Source organism: Lagopus leucura, unplaced genomic scaffold (assembly GCF_019238085.1).
Source record: "Lagopus leucura isolate 7727_CA_CO unplaced genomic scaffold, USGS_WTPT01 Super-Scaffold_100004, whole genome shotgun sequence".
NCBI lineage: Eukaryota > Metazoa > Chordata > Aves > Galliformes > Phasianidae > Lagopus > Lagopus leucura.
Window position 1 is genome coordinate 48,120,277 of NW_024962264.1, and position 19,637 is coordinate 48,139,913.

The 19,637-nt window shown below is 40.0% G+C and overlaps 1 protein-coding gene across 6 annotated transcripts in view; it reads left to right on the forward strand.

The window, feature by feature from the left end:
• The window catches only part of APBB2 (amyloid beta precursor protein binding family B member 2), a 153,502-nt gene that overhangs the window by 14,992 nt on the left and 118,873 nt on the right, over positions 1-19,637 (forward strand). The window contains exon 1 of one of the 6 annotated variants that reach the window (XM_042870639.1): positions 18,229-18,299. The exons of the other annotated variants lie outside the window; for them this stretch is intronic. The gene's annotated coding sequence lies outside the window, so the exon portion shown is untranslated. Of the gene's footprint in view, positions 1-18,228; positions 18,300-19,637 lie in introns of those variants that run through there. 6 annotated transcript variants of the gene reach the window in all.

Sequence of the window (19,637 nt, forward strand, 5' to 3'; positions counted from 1 at the left end):
GTCACAACCCATCTCCTGTGCTCCTTTCTCACCCCACGTGCTGTCAAGCTGAACAAATTCCAGTGTTAGTGGAGCTTGTAATCAATTAGGCACAAGGTGAAAAGGATAAGAAAGAAATACAAAAGACAATAGCTGAGTGTGAAGCATCAGCAGGAATTCATTAAGGGCCATGTGATTGATGGCTGCCCAGCATCTTGTTTGTGTCTGAGCAAGCTGTGCCAAAGCCATCCATAGCATACACTGCACGCATTAAATTTGTTTTTATCCCCACATCTAACTATTTGCACATCCAAGGATGTTCTCTACTTCTATAATAACCCAACCTGTGTCACTGCTCTCACCCATGTAGAGGTTTGTTTCACTCTCTCACCCCAAGAATTTCTGGTCTGAAAAACCAAGTTTAGTCTGAATTTTTAGGTCTTTTAACTTCATCCTTATTTAGTTTATATCAGCAGTTTTGTACAACTGTCTGAGGAGTTGTGAACACCTCTCACAGTTTGCACTCAGTAAGCTTTTTCTTCAAGTTTTCAAAGAAGAAAAATGTGAAGTGTGTGAATCAGACTCCAGAAATGCTTCTGTAGTGCTTGCTGTGGCTCAGTGTGATAGGGGAAGCAGAATTCTGGAGGGGAAATCTGTCATTATGGCAGCAAGAATAATTTCTCATTGAGACTTGCTATTCACATGCTGCTTTTATGCTTCCTATTTCAGTCTCTAAAAGAGTCTGTGTATTATATGGTGAACTAAATGGCTTTTTAATAAGCTCGTAACTACTGTCTCCCAAACTCTGTAATTTAGACACTTAAGTGAATAATAGCACATGATGTATAATAGCATGTTGCCTTCAGTTTTCCATACTCTATTAGAGGGCAATGATGCACAAATGTATAGTTAATTAGGTCTTAATTTTCAGTTCTTTGCAGTCCACTTTGTACAGATATCTTTATTTGTATTGCACTGCAGTTGAATCACTGGAATAATCTGAGCAGTTAGACTATCCAATTATGATTGCAGTGAGGTTAATAAATTAAACTCCTCCTCCAGACTTTGGTTTTGTTTTGATTAAGGCATACAATCGCAGTAGGGAAGAGCCCTCTGTTTTTAATGTATCCTTCAAATTGGTTTAGTATATGAAAGTACATCTAATAAATCTCTGATGGAAGCCGGATTCCAAACATGGCTTGTATCTGAATGGGGATGCTGGCTCCTAGCACCTGCTGAAAACAGTTGTGTAAGGTCACCCTGGTGTAATGTAGAGAACAAATTGCATTTGCTTCTGGACAGGACTAACCTGGCACCTCAGTCGAGAGGGATTTGCCGATGTCTTGGGTCCTTATGGTGGATGGGATTTCATGTTCTCATTTTTACTGCTTTTCTTCATTCTTCCTTTTTTTTTTTTTTTTTTTTTTTTCCTCTCCCAAGATTCTTCTGCAGTGAAATGTTGAATAGATATCGGATACCTCTTTTCTTATTGATGTCCCATTTGGTTTCCCATTGTCCTGCTTCTTGCAGGCATAGCCTTTCATTAGAGCTGATGGGTAGATTTTCTGCTTGGACTATATTGTGCTTTCATATCCTCATTTTGCAAGTGCCTGCTCTTTGTTTTTTGTGTTTTGTTTGTACAAGTCCACTTGGCACCTGCATCCTGAGGACAGGCCTAGGGCTGTTCTGAAAGAATTGAAATGGAGCTGAAAGGATTACTGTTTTCATCAGCAGTCCATTCATCTTAGATTTGAGACAAGCAACTCCATTTTATGTTTGAGTATGGGTAGCTGTTTTTAAGAATTGATCTTTTTACACACAAACTATTCCTGTCAAATCTTTATTTTGTTCCAAGTTTTAAGTGGCCTGGGAAACACTTAGATCTGGACAAGCCACCTTTTACTACAAGCAGTTGTCTAAAGAGTTCTTATGATAGGGAGCAAAATCTAATGCAGCCTAGAAGTGACTGTGGAGAGGATCAGCAGGCAGTGGAGCTGATGAGAGGAAACAGTGGAGGATTTTCAATTGCATCTTTACTGATGACACTTGCATCTTCCAACCACACAGATCTATTGAGTGCTGGTAATTTACTGTTGTGCAGGGACAAGTAGAAAAGAAGGAAATTGCAAGGTATTTTACATATGCACACAGTATTCTTGTTGGCACTGCACTTCTCTAGCATCTGTACTAAAATAATTACTGGTGAATTATTTATTGATTGATATTATATCCCTCCCTATGGATTGTTTTCATGTTTTGGTGAATTAGTGAGGGTTTTTTTCTAAGTATGGAGTAGCTTTCATCATGTTTAAATGTTCAATCTCAATGGAATTGGTATCAGGAAGGAGAGGGAACCTCGTCATCATCTTTCTGTTGGTAAAGAGGTAATGTCTGGCTTTTTAGTAGTGAAAAAATATGGATAGGGACACGCTTTTCCCAAGCCAATGTCTCAAACCAAAGGGGCTTTTAAAAGGAAATCCTGTGAAGAAGATGGGATGTTGATGACCTGGAAGATATGCACTGGAAAAGAGAGCAGCCTGAAAATGCAGTGATTTGGACAACAGTACTGGTTCTCTTGTAGGTGAAAGGAGCAGATATTTGGACTTGTCATGAGCATTAATACTATATAAGGAAAAGTAAGAATTTTCTTTAATGATTCCTTTGAGTAGAAAAATGTTTTGAGGACGCTGCTGCTGAGCCTTGCTTTAGTCAGTTGCTGTCGTGGGCTCCTAGAAAAGAGATACGAAGTTCACTTGAGAAATGTAACAAATCTTGATGGTTTCAGCAAATCTTGGCTTTCAGAGAGAACTTTTTTTTTCCGTGTTGAAAGTTGATAATGTTTTCTTTAATTCTGAAAGGCAGAAAAAGGCTTAGAGTTTTATTTTTCTTCAGCTTGAAAGAAATTCTTATGGACTCCTCCCAGAGAGCAGTGAAGAGCTTTAATCCATGCGGTATTGATTTATATAAGCTTCAAGCCAGGACATTAGTTCTCTGAGAAAACAGATCTTCGCCCACTAAACATGCCTTAAATATGTACTTCCTGAGGTGAAAAGGTTGAGATGTCTTTAGCAGGATGTGCACTACTGAGAGAATTAGTAAGGAAATCATACATTCCCAAAGGCTTAATATTCAATTTTTAAAACAATTGAAGCTTCTAGTGATTTACTTAGGGGATTCTGTTGTGGAGTAACAAAAAGAGGGGGAGAACTCTGCAGTTTGAGTAGATGGTCTGTCAAATCTCCAGATAGGAGGTGTACCAAAATGTCATAAAAATCCAAATTGTAGAGCTATGTAACAAGTGAGTCAGTGATCAGACAGCATTCAGTGGTAACAGTTTCTCTATGCAGCTCTTGGGTGCTGTTTACGTTGCACTGTCTTCCCACATGCATGGATGTTGGAGGTTCTGACAGGCTGTGTTCTGCATGAACACCATCTCACAGATTATCTCTGATTAAAATTTGCATTTTAAGTATCTGATTGTGGCTATAATTTTTCTGGGTCCTTTCCCAGAGCTAGACATATTTCTTGTTTCTGGAGCCAGAATGGGTTTAGTAGCATCTTTTGGAGTGGTTGCACACCACATTACTCTATATGAGTTTGCCATATTGTCTTTTAGAAGGCATTTATTAGAACTTCATTAGAACATTCATTCATAGAACTTCATAGAGGCAGTTCTGTTCATGCAAGGGTGTGGAATTCGTGGTTCTGTTTTCTTTTGTGTGGTAGGTTTTTTTTTTTTTTTGTCTGTTTTAAAACCATGGCTGCATATTTGAGCATTGATTTTTATTTATTTATTTTTTTTTTGCTGAGCCATTCCAAGTCCCTTTCTAGAATTTATGGTTTAATTAAAAATCCTGTAAGGTTTTATAACTTATGTAAAAGTTAGCATTTCATGTGTATTAATTTACATTTGTTAATACTGAATTTCATTGATGTTATATTCCTTGTCCATCTGTATCACTTAATTCTCTGAGAACTCCTGACAGTCCTGTCAGATCTTGCTTTACATCAGCATGTCATCTGTTGATGCTGCTACCCTTCATCTCTCCCCTCACAGCCTTGCTTTCAGTTCACTGATCTGTGAAATATTCTGTAGCACAGGGATATGGGAGACTGCTGCTAAACTCAGCTACCATGCATATTAAGCCCTTATTTTTCTCACCTTTGCCCATCTCTTGTGTGCCCTTTCCTCTTAACTGATCATCCCTTGGGAAAACACACATGGCAGTCCTTGTTTCCATTCTCTCTTGACTGAGTAGGCAGCACAGAATGTGCCTTGTTCGAAATGCTTCAGGAAATACCGAATGTTAAAGCTGCTCTAAAAAATGGTTTGTGCGTTGTGGCTCACCAGAGTTATTAGATGTGGTGACCAAAAAAGTTTGGGCTCATGTTACAGTTCTTGGTGGCGCTCAGAGCAATCCAGTTCCTTTGGGTTCTTTTGTGAATTCATCTTGTAAAATACATCTGCACTGATAATCATATGAGTAATGCAGTAGCTCAAAGAATGAAGGCAGGGTCCTGTCTTGATTACAAGAATTAGGGAAAAAAATATTTTAACTAAAATTAAATGGCTTTTTTTCTTTGGCCAGTGCTTCTCAATTGCTCTGGAAGCACTGAAAACTTGCATGTATTCCAATCTCAAGACTTTCTTGTCCTTTTCCTTCCTTACCAAACGTCATGCCGAGAAATATACCAACTCTGATGACTCAGGCATGAGAACTCTATTTCCTTCCATTTTTAGTTTACCTCTCATACACGTGTGCATATTCTATTAATTTTTTTCTTAAAGTCACTGTTTGGTGTTAACACTGGGCAATAAGGATGAAAGTGTGCAGTCCATTCCATGGTGTGGAGCATTGCCTTTATTTGCTGGTTGCCGTCCTCTGGTCCAAAACTAATGGGTAGGGCTTCAGTAGTTTTAGTTACATGATCAAAAAGTATATGCTTTAAAGTACAGCTTTCTGAGCATTTCCGTGCATTGTAGTTAAACTCTTGAGTGCTGAGGGCATATCAATATTAAATTTTAATGATTGACAATGGCATTTTTTAACTCAAAATGTAGAATCACTATCCTGAGGAACCAAGGCTCTGTGGTTTCATTAAATATCACAGCAGAATCCATAGAACTTGATGTTAGGATGGCAAAAGTCTGATTTAATAAAAGCACCAGTTTGCATATAGCTCTGATTTTGGTGTGTATGAACTTTAATCTTCAAAGGTTCATAACTATTCTCTGTTCAAATGTTAATAGAAAATTTGGGGTAGCTTCCAACAATAAAATTAAACTGGCTAGCTTTCCTGTGAGACTTCCTGTGTTTCCTGCTTCTGTTTTGGCTTAAAGTTAATAGTGTTAAAAAACCACCCTTTCTTGTATTGCTTCTTTAGCCAAAATGCAAAAGCAAGAAAGCACTGCAGCAGGTTTTAAAAAAAGTAGCACTATTATGAACAAGAAAACAAATGAAAAACAAAAAAACACCTTCAGCACAATCACTTTTTTTTAATGATATTGGTCAGAATTTCAGGTTTCTGCCATTGTATTTAAATAAAAACACATTTCTGTGCCTGCATGTTAACATCTCAGCACTTACATGTGCAGAGAAAAGGCTGAGTTTGTAAGAGAAAGGAGGTATTCAAAAGAAGACATTCTCTATAAAAAATTTCTTGACTTGAGGAACAACTGGAAGATTAGCCCAGGTAATGGCATGTGTGTTACTTCAGGGAAGTTTATCAAGCAGCATGTGAGCACTATGCTGAGATCAAATGGTGATTGAGTGTTAATCAATAATTCTATTCATGTGGGTCCAGTATTTTCCAGCTCTTAACTGGTTTCTGTATATAGTACTCTGATTGGATCCATTATTTCTGTTGCTGTCCAAGATAGTAGCCACTTTCTTCTTAATTTAATTTGTCTTTTCTTTGGACAGCCGATGTCAATTACTTTAGAAGCATTGAAAATGTGATGCGTTGCATCAGATTGATTCTGGCTTTTGTGATCCTCTGTACAGTTGAGTGGTGCTCGCTCAGGGTAATTATTTCTTTCCTTTGCTTGAAAATCTTGCCACCTCACATGTTTAGCATTAGGTGATGAGTTGCAGTGTAGGTGGTGGTGTGGAGATGTCTGAAAAAAGAACAGCACTTCAATTTTTGTTATAATAGCATATGCTGAATGAGAGGAAGTCCTGCAAGCAGACTCACAAAAGGAAATGTTTCATTTTATGAAGCTGGTACGCTGAAGGAAGAACTAGGATTCTACAGATTTTATTTGCTAAACCAGTACCCAGCACCTACCCAACTAAAACACTTCAGGGCAGGATTCCACGTGCTGCTTGAGAGCGCTTTGTCTTGTTCAGATACGTGTTGCTGGAATTTTCCTGCATTGCACAGCCCACCCACTCTGTGTTATTGTGGGAGGATTATCAGCGTTGCACACAACTGTGCGATGGGTGCAGAGGAGGTCGGAGCTGGTTCCATGTAATTGAGTTCAGGCTAGAAGCACTGTGCTACAGATTGGGTGGCTCCAAGCAGCCTTAAGCAGTCTGGGCCAGTGCTGCACTGGGAGTGTACGTCTGTGTTCTAAAATCAACATCAGTGTGCTCCTGTACATTAGCTGACGTTAGCTCTCCTTTTGCATTTACTGTTTAAAAGAAAAGGCTTTATAGTTTAAAAAAAAAAAAAAAAGAAAGAAAGAAAGAAAAATGACTTGTTAAGGCTTTCAGTCCTTACTATCTTTACGTTTTGACTCCTGTATGTTATAGCACTTAAATACCTGAAGGTACGTAAGCCCTACCGTTTTATAAATTTTGAGTTTCAATGGGGTAAACCTGCTGATATAGTCATCAAATTTAGGTTAACATGAGAAGGAAGCTAAGTCTCCTGAACAGAAATACAGACAATTGTATGTAAAACGTTAGGAAGCAATGTGTTCTCTGTTACAGTTTCAGAGGTCTTCAATGAAAGACAGGACTTAAGTTTTTTGCAGGCTCTGAGGAATGCATTCCCATATAGGTGGGGTACCTTTGAATGCTTCTAACAGCTTAATCAGTGCATAAAAACCACCCCAAAGGCTGCTTTGTTAGTGGAACAACTGTGCTTCTGTGGTATGTGTTTCTGGCTGAGTCCAGGTAGGGGTTTTCTGGAGGCCTTTTGCATTTTTTGTGGTAACCTGATGAACAAAATATTCAGACAGCACACCCATGCTGTGTTCCCAGCCCTTCAGTTTTGTCAATGATCAGCAGTCTAGAAGAAAGTATGTTACTTTCTTTTTTCAAGATGTGTCTTTGACATGTGTTTTTATGCTCTGCAGTTTGTAATGTAAAGAAAAATAATGGCAGTGTGCTCTTAAAGCATTACTCAACAGCAGTGTAAACCAGATTATACTGACATTTGTGGTGGTGATGCCTTTTAGGCAAGCTGCTAGATTTGGGCTGCAGTGTTAGCAGTGTGGGTTGCTGCCTAATTGGACGTCTGTGCTAGAAGCAACTGGATGTGTTTCATGATTCCTGGAGAAGCAAAGCATTCAGTTCCCTGGGGTGAATTTCCTCTGATTAGCTGTCAGACTCTTCGCTTTCAAAAGCTGGTTCTTATCTGATAGTACAAAATAGTCTGACTTGTCAGGTTGCTGCTGAGAAGCAAGGAAGATCCTGTTCCTGCTTGTGCCTTGAAGAAGCTGGGCACACAGTTTATGAAATGCTTCTGGGAGGTGCCTGAATCCAGTTTGTTTCCCTGCAGATCAGGGACAGATGATCTGGACCTGTTGCTGCATTTCAGAATTACTCTAGTTGTAGCAATGGATAGATGTTTGTCTGGTTAGCTTATTGTGCTTCATGGATGCTCGTGGAAGTCGTTCATAAAAGCAGAATGCTAATGCATTAAAAATACCTCAGATTTTAGAGGAATCTACATTTGTTATGCAGATTTATAGCTATAGAACCTTCGCACTGCCTACAGCTGGCTTGTGTTGTTTGTTTTTAAAGCCAACAGAAGCACAGAGGGACCATTGGTGGTGTTCAGTTCCATTTTCCTCAGGAGACTTTGTGGGTGGTGATATACAACCTCAAAATCCAAACCCTTTGTGGAGAACAATGGAGCAAAGCACTAGTGTGGTGTTTCTTATGAATAGCCTCGTTCAGGCACTTTTCTTTCTTTCTTTATTATGAAGGATTTAGCCTAGGTTTTTTGTGGTTTATTAAACCATGCTCTACTCTTTTCTCTTAAAGTAGCCTGCAGTTTGTTAGCTGGGACAGCTGAATTGTGTGTACGTGCACTCTCCTTTCATTGTAACAGCAAGCTAGAGGTATTTTTCCATCTTTTTTTTTTTTGTGTGTGTGTGTGGAACCATAAGAACTGTGCAGGGACTTTCAGTATGTCCATATGGTTTCTATATTCTATATTCTCTAAGTAACAGTGGCATTAATTCAGTGTTAGGTCAAGTACAGAGCAGTGTATGTATGAAATTGTTGGACTGTATGGCTAAAAAGCAGGAATATAGGCAGAATCTGACCAACAAAATGAGAACTCTGACAGAAGTATGCTGCTAACTGAAAAGTGCAAAGTGATTTGCTTTAAAGGAATTAGTTCTTATATAGACATTTAAAACAGAAGTTAAGGAAGAACGCAGGCTTTTGATGCTCACTACGCACTTTTCAGCTGACTGCATTTCTGTCAGTAATAATTGCTGTGTATTAAAGAGAAAAGTACCAGACTGGAAGAAGTTCTCAAGATGGGAAGGATAAGAGATTGTTTCAGTAAGTGACAGAAACTGTGGAGACCAGAGGAAAGGCTAAATGCAGGGAGATCATGTTGTGTTGGTACTGCTGGTGGCCTTTCTGTGGCTGTGATTCTGGGAGACTCAGCTGCTGTGTACTGCAGAGTTAGAAATTTTATACTTGGATGGAACAGTAGCTGAACTGAGTTCTGTTGTGGACAGGACATACAGGGGGTGATTTCCCTTATCTGTTAATGGGGAAGGGTGCTAATCCTTTTCTGGAGGATTCTTTTAAGTCTGAGCATCCACAAAACTGAACCTCCATGTTTGTATTAAAAAACCCAAAGATATGAGGTTCTTGTGTGGCCACCTATTCTGTCCAAATTACTTCTCTACATTGTTGTCTTTGGGACTATTGCAGCTGAAATTGAATGAGTTGTTGGGCATTTTACTGTTTGTTTGTTTGTTTTAATGTCTGAATATTTATTTCAATTCTTCATCTCTGCTACTGCTGTCTTTTCCTTATCTGCAAACTGGATATAATGGCTGTCCCTCCCTAGACATGTTTGTCTCAACATACGTAAAAATGCTTGTGTGTTGAAGTTTGCAGCTGCTTGAGAATATTAGCATGCAGCAGTGGGAGTGTACAGGAGGTGCACTTTTAAATTGGCAGTCAGAGGCAGAAGTACTTGGAGTGGAGGGGATGCCCCAGAATTACTTTGGAGAGAATGTAGCAGAGTGGCCACCTAAATTGTGGTTTGTGATTCTTTCAGGCATGATTTAACATGTCCAAGGGTAGAGGGAGGAAATATTTGAAAGCTTTGTAGAGTGCTTTTCAAAAGTTAGTGGTAGATCTTTCAGCAAAACACATTCTTGGAAGAACAGAAATTTTGAAGCAGAGATGTTCTGTGAAGAACATTCCAGAAGACTTGGTTTGGAAATACAGAGGTGACTGCAATATTGTTTGCAAAGCATACCGATGGCTGGTGTGTGTCTCAAGGTGTCTGTGATGTCTCCCTGTTTAAACTCCTTAGTTGTGTTTGGTTGGTGAGTAGGAAGTTGAAATATTTTGTTTTCTTTCTGTGATGTTGAGATTAATTGGATTTCTGACGTTAAAGGAGGAATATAAGCTACAGGTAGAATATGTTAGGCACAGCAAAACTGTAATACAAGCTCTTATTTAAAACAAAAACAAAACAACTACTGTGTAATGTTATTCTATACTAGCCTGAAGTAAGCATTTTAGCAAAACTGAGTGCTCATTCACAGGCCCTCGAGTCCTGCTGAAACTTTCCAAGTGTTTTCTCTTTCCCTTATTTTTTTGGACTGCTGCCCAATGGCATTTCATGTTCTTGACATAAAGCAGTGAGGAAAACAGTGTGCTTTTGTCTGTGCTCAGGCGCTGCCATTTTGGGGGTGGGGGTTGGCAGAGGAAGTGGATGGCTGGTGCTTATAGGCCTCCGGAGGAACCAGGCAGAATGGTCCCCATTGATGGGGCCTTGCTAGTAAATACCTTCCCAGGTCTGTCACTGCTGTTTTGATTGGCTCTGTGAATCGTCTCAATGACTGAAAGCTTCTGGCTCTCGGTACTCGAGGATATTTGGTATAGAGTCTGGGTTTCCCAGCCTCCTCCCTGCCATTTTGTAGTGGTAGTGAGTATGTGAAGATTGCTTGCTGTGGGGCTGGAGGCGAAATACTGCCTGTCCTGCTGCAACCACTGCTGAATCCAGGCTGATTATGTGCTGATCAAACTTTTGGGACAGAAGGTTTGTGCCTCATGGTAGATATTTCTACCCAACACAGGAGTAGATGGCTTTGAGACAGTGCAGTCCTTAGCTATGACTCCTAGGTAGGCACAGCAAGGATGCCTGGGTTGTCTTCTGCTCAGTCTTACTTCTGGGCATCAGGAACATGGCAACGCAGGGGTCTTGCTACATGATGAGTTTCACATTTTCTTTCCTCTAATTGTAGCTATTTTGGATTGTTTCACTATGAGGTACTCTTACTGTAGCTGGTACCAAGTACTCTTACTGGACCTGGGTAATTCTCAAAGTCCTGTGTAGCTTCGCTTGGAAGTTGTGGATGTATTCTAAAACTTGCAACAGGAAGGGGGAGGGTTTTCCTTCTCCTATATAAAAATAGTCTTAGCTAAGGAGGAAAAAAAAATTCCCAGAAGCTTGCCTGAATGTAGTGGGCAATAATGGCCTGCTCAGAAGTGCTTGCTGCAGGCTTGCCTATGAGCTCCCAGAGAGAATGTGTTCTGTGTATCTGTAGCAACTAAGTGGGCAAAGTGGGAGAGAAACAGTCTGCAATTTGGAAAGTTAATCTGTGATATTTGAGGCTAAAGACAAGCTGTTGCCAGCTGCTGGGGCTGGCATCCTCCTGGGAGACAGACATTGGTGTGTGTGTGTGTGTGTGTGTTTGATTTAGTTTATTAACTCTATAAGATATGAAGGTGCAGGGAAAAAGAACGTTACAAAGTTGAGCAGTATCGTCATTTACTCAGTAATGTTAATACAAGTGTATAGCTTCATTAAAATTCCCTTCAGCCTTTGCAGGAGAGCTGCAAAACCAAGAGAAAGTTAATTTTCCTTCACTGTTTAGTCTCTTAAAACTTCTGAATTAATATGTGCGATTTTCGTACATAAAACTCACTTCTGTGCATGATTTTTAAGGAAATAGACATCGTTTTCCATTTTTTTCTCTGCTTTGGAATACTGTAGAGCAGAGGTATTACATGTTTTTGCAGATAAGATTCATCTTCCTCATCCCTTTTAGTGGCTCTTTTGCTGATTAATACCACTGGTGTAGGTGTGGTGGCTGGAGCTATTTGTATTGGGTCTAGAGTGTTTGCAGAAGGCAAAAGCTGCAGGGGAGCTGTTCTAATAAAAGGTATTTGCTTTGCTCTAGTACTTGGGCAGAGTCTCTTTTAGCAAGATAACTGACTTTTAGCAAGATAACATGACTATGTTGTTGTGTTGGAGAACTCCATCTGAAGTTACTCAGTAGAGGTTCAGCTCTATTCAAGTCAGTGATTTGTTTGCTTTGCTTTTCTTCGTACTTAAAATAGTTGTAGTGATTCTGCTGTTTTGGACCATGGGGAATGAAAACGTTCAAATTATAAACTGCAGTCCTTTTACTTACCAGTTACCACAGAAATCTAAATAAAGAATGCTTTTCAAATAGTGTAAATGCAGCACATTTACAGCTCTCATCTTAAAATGTGATACCATTGTTCAGGTCTCTTTAATAATTGATCAGTTAATATCTACTGCACATATTCAGACTAGAAGTGCAGTGAAAGTGTTGCATTAACACTATTTGCAAAGTATTCTCAATATGTCAAAACTTTTCCACTACTGATTTATACATCAGTTTGTTGCTGAGATTGGCAATGATAAATGAGACAGGAAAGGCTGCTTCATGCTCTTTATAGAGCTGCAAAGCACTCAAGATTGTATGGATTCTGTCGCCTGCAGAGCTGTTCTGTAATTCCAGTGGGAAATAGAAGCCAGTGACATGCAGAACAGTTTAAAGTTACAGCTAGAAACCTGGCAAACGTAAGTCTGGAAATGCTCTGCTTCGTCTGTGTGCTTCTTAGACTCTCCCCAGTCTTGCTTTCTGACATCACTCATTGTATACAGAAGCTGTAATGCAGGGGAACTGGAGTTTTGAGTTACTTAGGCCTCTGCAAGAGGCATGGCACTACTCAGACTAGTTTTTAGGAGAGGAGAGCTGCTCCAGGTTTTCCCTCCGCCTTTACAGACCTGCCAGCCCCTCTGCTTCAGAAGTACTGGAAGGCAATTTTCTGCAAGAGAAAATCCTGCCTGTCTACCTGTGTGTGTGGCAGCATGGCATTTTTGTCAGTTTTCATTGTTTTCAAAGTAAACATTAATGCATTTTTAAAAGCAGTCACTGATTTCAACAGTTTACATCTGCTTCCAGTCATCTCATATAATGCAAATTACTTTCTCTCTCTCTTTTTTTTTTTTTTTTTTTTTTTTTTTTCCAGTTGCTGTCTGGCTGGTGGTAGTAACCTTGTAGAAAGGCAGCTAAGCATGTAAGAATTTTAAATGAGTTTCCATCTGGTGTTGTTTTTGGCTTTGTAACAGGAATAAAAATGTCTCGTATTTTTACAAAGTAGAGGATTTTTTTTTCCTCCTGATAATTAGAAATTCAGTCTAAAAAGCAAAATGGAAATTTCCAGATTTCCTGAGGCAGATCACTGAGCTGTGCCCCTACATCAGCACATTGCTGAGGGAATCCAAAAAGCAATTGCACCGTGTGACATATGGGCAAACTGGCTATTCTAATTGGTCAGTCTGAGCTAATATGGCTATCCAGCATCTCTCTAAGCAGTGTGGAGGTACTCCTAAGCTGTTATGTTCTTGGAATCTTCTAAATTAATTTTACTAATCATCTCTAACTAAAATACAGTCCCTAGGTCTGCATTGTGTTCAGTTCTTAGGTTGGATGACTCCATGCAGCACTTCTTTAGGTGCTGACACATCCATTGCTACTTAACTTCCTGGTATAGGTTCAGAGAAAAAATTCTGGACTGGGAGAGAATTGCCACCTTCTTGAATTCTTTATCTTCTTGCTGTCTTGCCCTTCTGTCTCTGGCTGTATGAAATGGTTGGAATTTCTTGTCTGAGTGCTGAGACTTTTGCATATGTTGCCAGTTTTGCTGGCTTTGTCCTGTGTCCAGAAAATCAGGCATCTTTCTAATGAGCAGGATGGTATTGTAATAAGGATGAATGAGAGATGACTAATTTTTTTGTATGTTTTTATGGTTTCTACTCTGTAAAGGTTTAAGGTTGAGTAGGATTCCAGCAAGTTTCAACATTCATCTTGGCTGTGCTGGGTGTCAGAATAATTTTTCCATTGTTTTTCCTTCCAGCTGGTTTGTTCCTCTTTTGATCCTGTTTTATGGCTCCAGATGCTTTAGGACACTTCGGAGGCTGAGGCAAGGTTAATACATGTCTCTGGTATTTGTCCTGGTACCTAGGCTGCGCTGTTCCAGCCAGGATGGTCAGCCTTGGTGCTCCATCCACTGTCTCTGGCAGTGGAGACAACCAGGCCAGCTGGGCCCCAGCAGTTTGATGCAGAGGCAATATAGGCATTGAGGAATTGACATACCTGGGTTGGTTCATGTAGAACTTTGCAAATGGAGCAAGCCCAGAGCCCAGGGTAGGGTTTTGTATTTGCAATCCCAACATTGCATGGCAGTACTGGTGGCAGGGTATAGAAAGGCATTTTAGCAGACATTCAGTTTTAAGATGCCCACTCTTCTTCCTCAGTTATCTTCCTCAGTTACTGTCCCTGTGTTATAGGGTGCATGTAGCAGCAGTGCCTTTTTGTACTGTGCTCAGCTCAGGTGCCTCATTGGGGAAGGTTGCTCCATGTGGGTCCGAGTCATGTCCTAGGGACAGCAGAGGAGGAATAGCATAGAATGGATCTCAGCTACAGTGTCTGATGTCTTTCTGAGATCAAAAGCATCTGGGGAATGAACCTGCTTAATTTTTGACAGGGTGTATTTGATGATGTTTTGACTTTGCCAGAAGAGAAATAGTTGTTTCAGTTGCAATTTTACCCAAATTCTGTGATGAGAAAGAAGCTGAACTCAACTGTCTTTTTTTAACTGATCTACAATTATATTCATTTTATTTCTTGTCCAGCATTTTAAAAAGCCAACTCAGCAGATCTAGCAAGTAACCTATTGGCTGTGTTTTTAAAAGCTTGCAAAAATAGTAGATGGCAGAATTGAGCTAAGCAATTCTTTCCTTATATTTGTGCTAATATGATCTTGCATTTCTTTTCCTCTACTAAGTCATCAGAATTGAAGGCCATTCTCACTAAGGCCTAGCAGGATAAAGAAAAGTTGAATTTAGATGCGATGTTGTTAAATAGTAATAGTCTAGCACTAGTATGAATGTAACTTGAAATACGCTTAATTATGTTCAGGATTATTTCAGCTGTAAACTGATATTATGTTTTTTTTTTTTTTAAGGCTTGAACATGGGGGGGCTATTGGCTATTTTTCTTTCTCTCGTCACAATAAAGGAATTTATCATTTAATATTTATTAAATTTGTTATTTATTTTCATGTCTCTTCTACAGTTATCTGAGATTATCTATTTTTTAGGTTGGGGGCTCTGCCAGTTCCTCACTTCAAAGAAAGTGAGATTGACAAAATAGTGCAGAAATGTTAAGCTGAAGATTGGAGAATAACAATGAAAGTTTGAAGTCAGAAGCTGGGGACTTAAAAGAAAGCAAAGATGTCAGTGCATGGTCTGCTTGCAAAACTTGTGATCTGTGTCCATGTACACAAAACTGATTTAATGTGATGATGAATGAGGAGTTGGAATTCTGCTGCTTTCAGAGGAACAATGCTGTTGTTTTCTGTATTGTTTTATTTTTTTAAATTATTATAAATTAGAGTTTTAAGTGCAATTACTGAGCTTTGCAGCACTTGCTTTTAAGAAGTGCCTGCAATTTTGTAAGCCAGTTTGGTTCTGAGCGCTGCAGAAATAAGAGCTTCAACTGAATTGCTTCAATTATAATTGAAAGGGAGAGAGGATGAGTGGGTATTGCTACAGAAGGTTTTCTGGGAAAGGAGTTCTCAAAGACTGAGGGACATCCTTTTAGTCAAATGGCTTTGAGTGGGAGGAAAATTAGTTTTATAGCTACACTGCAGGTGGGTTACCTTCCTTTTTTTTTTTTCTTTTTTTCCCTCCTTTTCCTCTCCACCTTGTATGACATTACCTTGCCTCCTTGTTTCTGCCAGATCTGGTACTTTTTTTAATCCAGCACCAGGAATTAAATATACTATCTAGGTTCATCCTACTCCCTCTGCCCCCCTTTGCATTCTTCTGGGTTATTTCCCTATGTAGGTTCTCTCTAGAAAGAGAAATCTCCTCTTGTGTACAGAACACTGTCTCTACCCTAGCAGCAGAGTGAACCTTTTTTTAGATCTTTTTTTTGCTGAACCTGTTTGTCTTCCTCTGATGAAGTAAATATATGCTAATTTTCATGTTGATTACCTGGTGCAGTTCCTTTATTCACTCTAAGTTACAGCAATTCACCAGCTTAAGGACCTTTGACACCAGTTTGGCCTTGTGTTTTGTAGGCATCAAATGTACATTGTACTGCACTAGTCTGTCAAGTGAACATGTTGCAAAATGTGAATGGATTTTGAGAATAAATGCTATTAATACTTCTCCAGTGTAATGCTATTAATACTTCTCTAGTGTAAGCACCAGGAATACAAAGGTATTGTGCAAAACTGCTGTAGCTGCTATCAGATTTAGTTCAATCACTGCATTTGGCAGCTGTTCTGACAGCCAGCTCTCACAGCTGGGTTTGCTGCTGCAGCCTCTGCAGAGAGCAGAGCTGTTGAATGTGAGCTCAGGTCTCTCAAGCCGTGCAAAACTTACTCTTGTGCAAATGCATCAGTGTTATACGGGCTTTTCTAAAGCATCTAAGTAGATGAGTATGCATAGTTTTATTTAGTTCTCATAGGTGCTGTCCTTTGAGGGTCTGGTTATACTCTGCAGGACACAGTGCCATTTCCTGTAAATGCAAAGGGAAACAATTGATCAGTCTTGAGGTGTTCTTCCTGTTCCTAAAACTAGAAATTACACCAGCTTACTGTGTGTTTGCTTGCAACTCAACCGTAACACAAAAGGTGGTGAGGGCCAGAACTGCGCAGTCTTGGGATGTCTTGCTGTTAGAAATTGATTGTGGTGTTCACCACTACTGAGCTGGGGTAGCAGTTATCTGAAACACTGGCTGTGGTAGGAAAGGGAACGCTCCATATATACTTCAGCTGTGGGCTGTGGCATGTATTATTCCTTGGTTTGTAGATTGTTCAGTAAGAGGTTTATCGTTGTTAATAGTTGTGTTCTACCAAACAGAATAGAACAACTAAGTGGACTGCTTAAGAAAAATGCTCTTGCTTGAAACCATTTAAAGACCCCTGGGTTTTCTATTGGTTAAGATTAATCTTAACGTTAGCTTTGTGCTAACATTATATGCTCCACTCAAATGTGAGTATTTATTACCTGTTTTCTCATATCCTCTGGAAGGTTAAACTGATGCACACAAATTACACAATATTACTGCTTTGCATTTAGGGAAAAGAAAAAAAACTTCTGTATAGCTTTTTTCTGCATAGCTTTTTTGTTATCAATCACTTTACCTTGATTTGAAATGAAGGAAACCATAAGAATACAAAACAAAGCGTATAGCTTATGTTTACTGGGGAGAACATGTATGTGGTGTTTTATTTTTTATCAGAGGTTCTGGAGATGTTTTGCAGACTTCCAGCAACCCTGTTTCATCCTGTAAACGAGGAGCCAAGCACGCCAGAAGCAGCACGATTTCAGACAGCAAGTTGTGTTACAGTAGTAGGTGACACTGTGCTCTTCATTCATCCTGCCTGCCTCACGTAGGCTGCTTTGGCTGAAGTCCTGAAGGTTTGTCTAAGCTTGCAGAGGGGATTTGGTGCAAGAGTTGGGATGTGAGTCGCATCCTTATTTGTGAGTAAGAGGTGACTTTGTTCCTGTATGGCTGTTATCGTGTCCTACTTGCTTGATTATTGCGTTATTGTAGGGGTCACTGCTTTCCATGTAGCTTGGAGCGAACGGTGGGTGCTGTCTGTGTCAGCTGCTGCATCTTCTTTCTGGATCTTCAGTGGAGGAGGACCTGTTGTCTGTGCTGAAATTAGATCCTTGCTGACTGTCTTGGAACCCTGTCGGAAATTCCTATGAACCCATATGTGGATTTCTATGAGCTTCAAGGAAGGTTCCCCTTTCCATTTTCAAACAGCAGTGAATAATGAGAGCACAAGTTGGCCAGGATATGAGTTATGCCTGCTGTTGAGGCTGCGTGTGTCATCTGAGTCCTTAGTGCTGACGGTATTCTTGGCCTGCTGCAGGCATTAGACATGACATCTTTCAGTTAGGTTTAAAGATGTGGCAAAGGATTATGAGCATAGATTCATACCACTTTAGACTGCTCCAGATTTGTTGTTAAAGGCTGTTGTTGACAACAGCTGTCAAAGGCTGTCCATATTCAAGTTACTGTGGACACCTGATCCTTGTCTGTGGCACTCTTGTGGCCTTCTGTACAATCTGACTGATTTGAGGACCCAAGTAAAAATGAACCCCTTGAAAAGGAGGAGGGCTTTTGATCTGCCTGGTGCAGATCTGACTTACTGTGGTAGCCCTGGAGCCAGCAGAAGTGGGGAAGTTGATCCTTAAGAAATTACTGGATTACTGTGTTGATAACACTGTCCCTACCAAAGAGCATCAACACAACCCAGCTCTTATCTGGACCAGCCATTGCTTTGAAGCCTTCTGCCTGGGGTGGGGAGAGGAATTGACAGCAAGAGAGGAAGAACTCAAAGATCGATTGGGGTGAGTGGTGCTTGGACTTGGACCAGCCATAGAGATTACCCTTCTGGCAGCGTCACTGCAGCGAGACAGCTGAGCCGTCCAAAGGCCAGGTCCTGCTGGAAGGGACAGTTGGCTTAAACGTAGCATAGATGAGAAACTATGATTACAGAAAGCGTTTCACTTTGCTGAACAGCAACATTTACTTTCTGCAGATGAAGGTATGTGAAATAATTCCTGAAGCTGAGGCAGTCATACCCAGAGTTTATATTGTTGAGCTCAGGACTCTTTATTCAGTTGAAGTTCTGCCTGTATGAAGTTTGACATTTCCAGCTCTTAAGATTTGTATTGTGCTTTATAGCAATACTGACTTTCACTGTTCTTGTTGATATGGGTGTAAGCTGGTTTTTAAATGAAGGTTCAAAGTTGGTTGGCCTTGCAGACTTCTTAGCTGTGTGTGTAGGTCCATGTACACCTATACATACGTATACAGGCATGCACGCACAGATGTGTATTTTTTAAAAGGAAGTCTTGGAGCCACTGGCTTCATCCCAGGGGCTATGAATGCTGCCAACTTCCTCTTTGGGTAAGCTAGGAACAGTGGAAGTTCTTCCTTTCGGCTGCTGTGGGCTCAGCTGGGGCTGTGAGTGCTCACTTGATACCTTTTATGCTTTCAAAGTATCTAGTGTCTAATGTTTTAGCTTCCAGCCACCTCTATTAAGTCTAAGTGATGCTGTAGCCAGGGACTTCAATCCTAGAGTTGCTGTTCTGCACTTAGACTCTAGTGGATTCTGAGATATCTTGGAGATGCCATGTGTGAGTCGCCTACAACAGGAGAGAAATAGTTTGAAGTTCCAAAAGAGTTCCAAATTTTATTTTTCAGTTATAGCAAGACCTCGTTTAGATCACAGACCTCTCTAGGTTCTGTGTAATTAGTGGTTAATTCCAGCTGATTTACTGAAGTCTTCCTCAAACTCTTATGAGTACTTCAGCCCTATTTGCTTTATTACATACTTTGTTTCTTGTTGTGGAGCACCTTCTTTTTTTAAATTTCATAATACATGGCATCTTTTGTCACAGTTTAGTCTGAGAGGATCAATACACAGAAAGCTCCAAAATTTTTCTGTCTAAGACAGAGTTATTCACATGCTTCTTGTTATTAATGGTTCTCATTTATCGAGTTGGACCCCTCTGCCTCTGGTGAAGAGGTCATATTTTTTAGTATATTGATTAACTTAACCATTTTTAGTAAATTTTACAGCCCGTGGCTGCTCTTGACCCTGGATTCCTTGCAGCACCTCCAAGCAAGATGCTGAACATAGTTTGCATTCCTGATGCTACACAAATGGGTGTGTTGTGAATTCGTGGGCGCTAGAATGAAGTGTGTATCCAGGAAAGTCTTTTATTTAAAAAAAAAAAAAAAAAAGACAAACAGCAAAGCTCAGTCTTATTCTATGCTGAATTTAGTTCGGACTTGCTGTGTTGACAGTGAGGTCGCTCATGCTATAGTTATTTATGATACTCTTTGGTTTCTTATGGGATTGGATGGCTCTGCATGA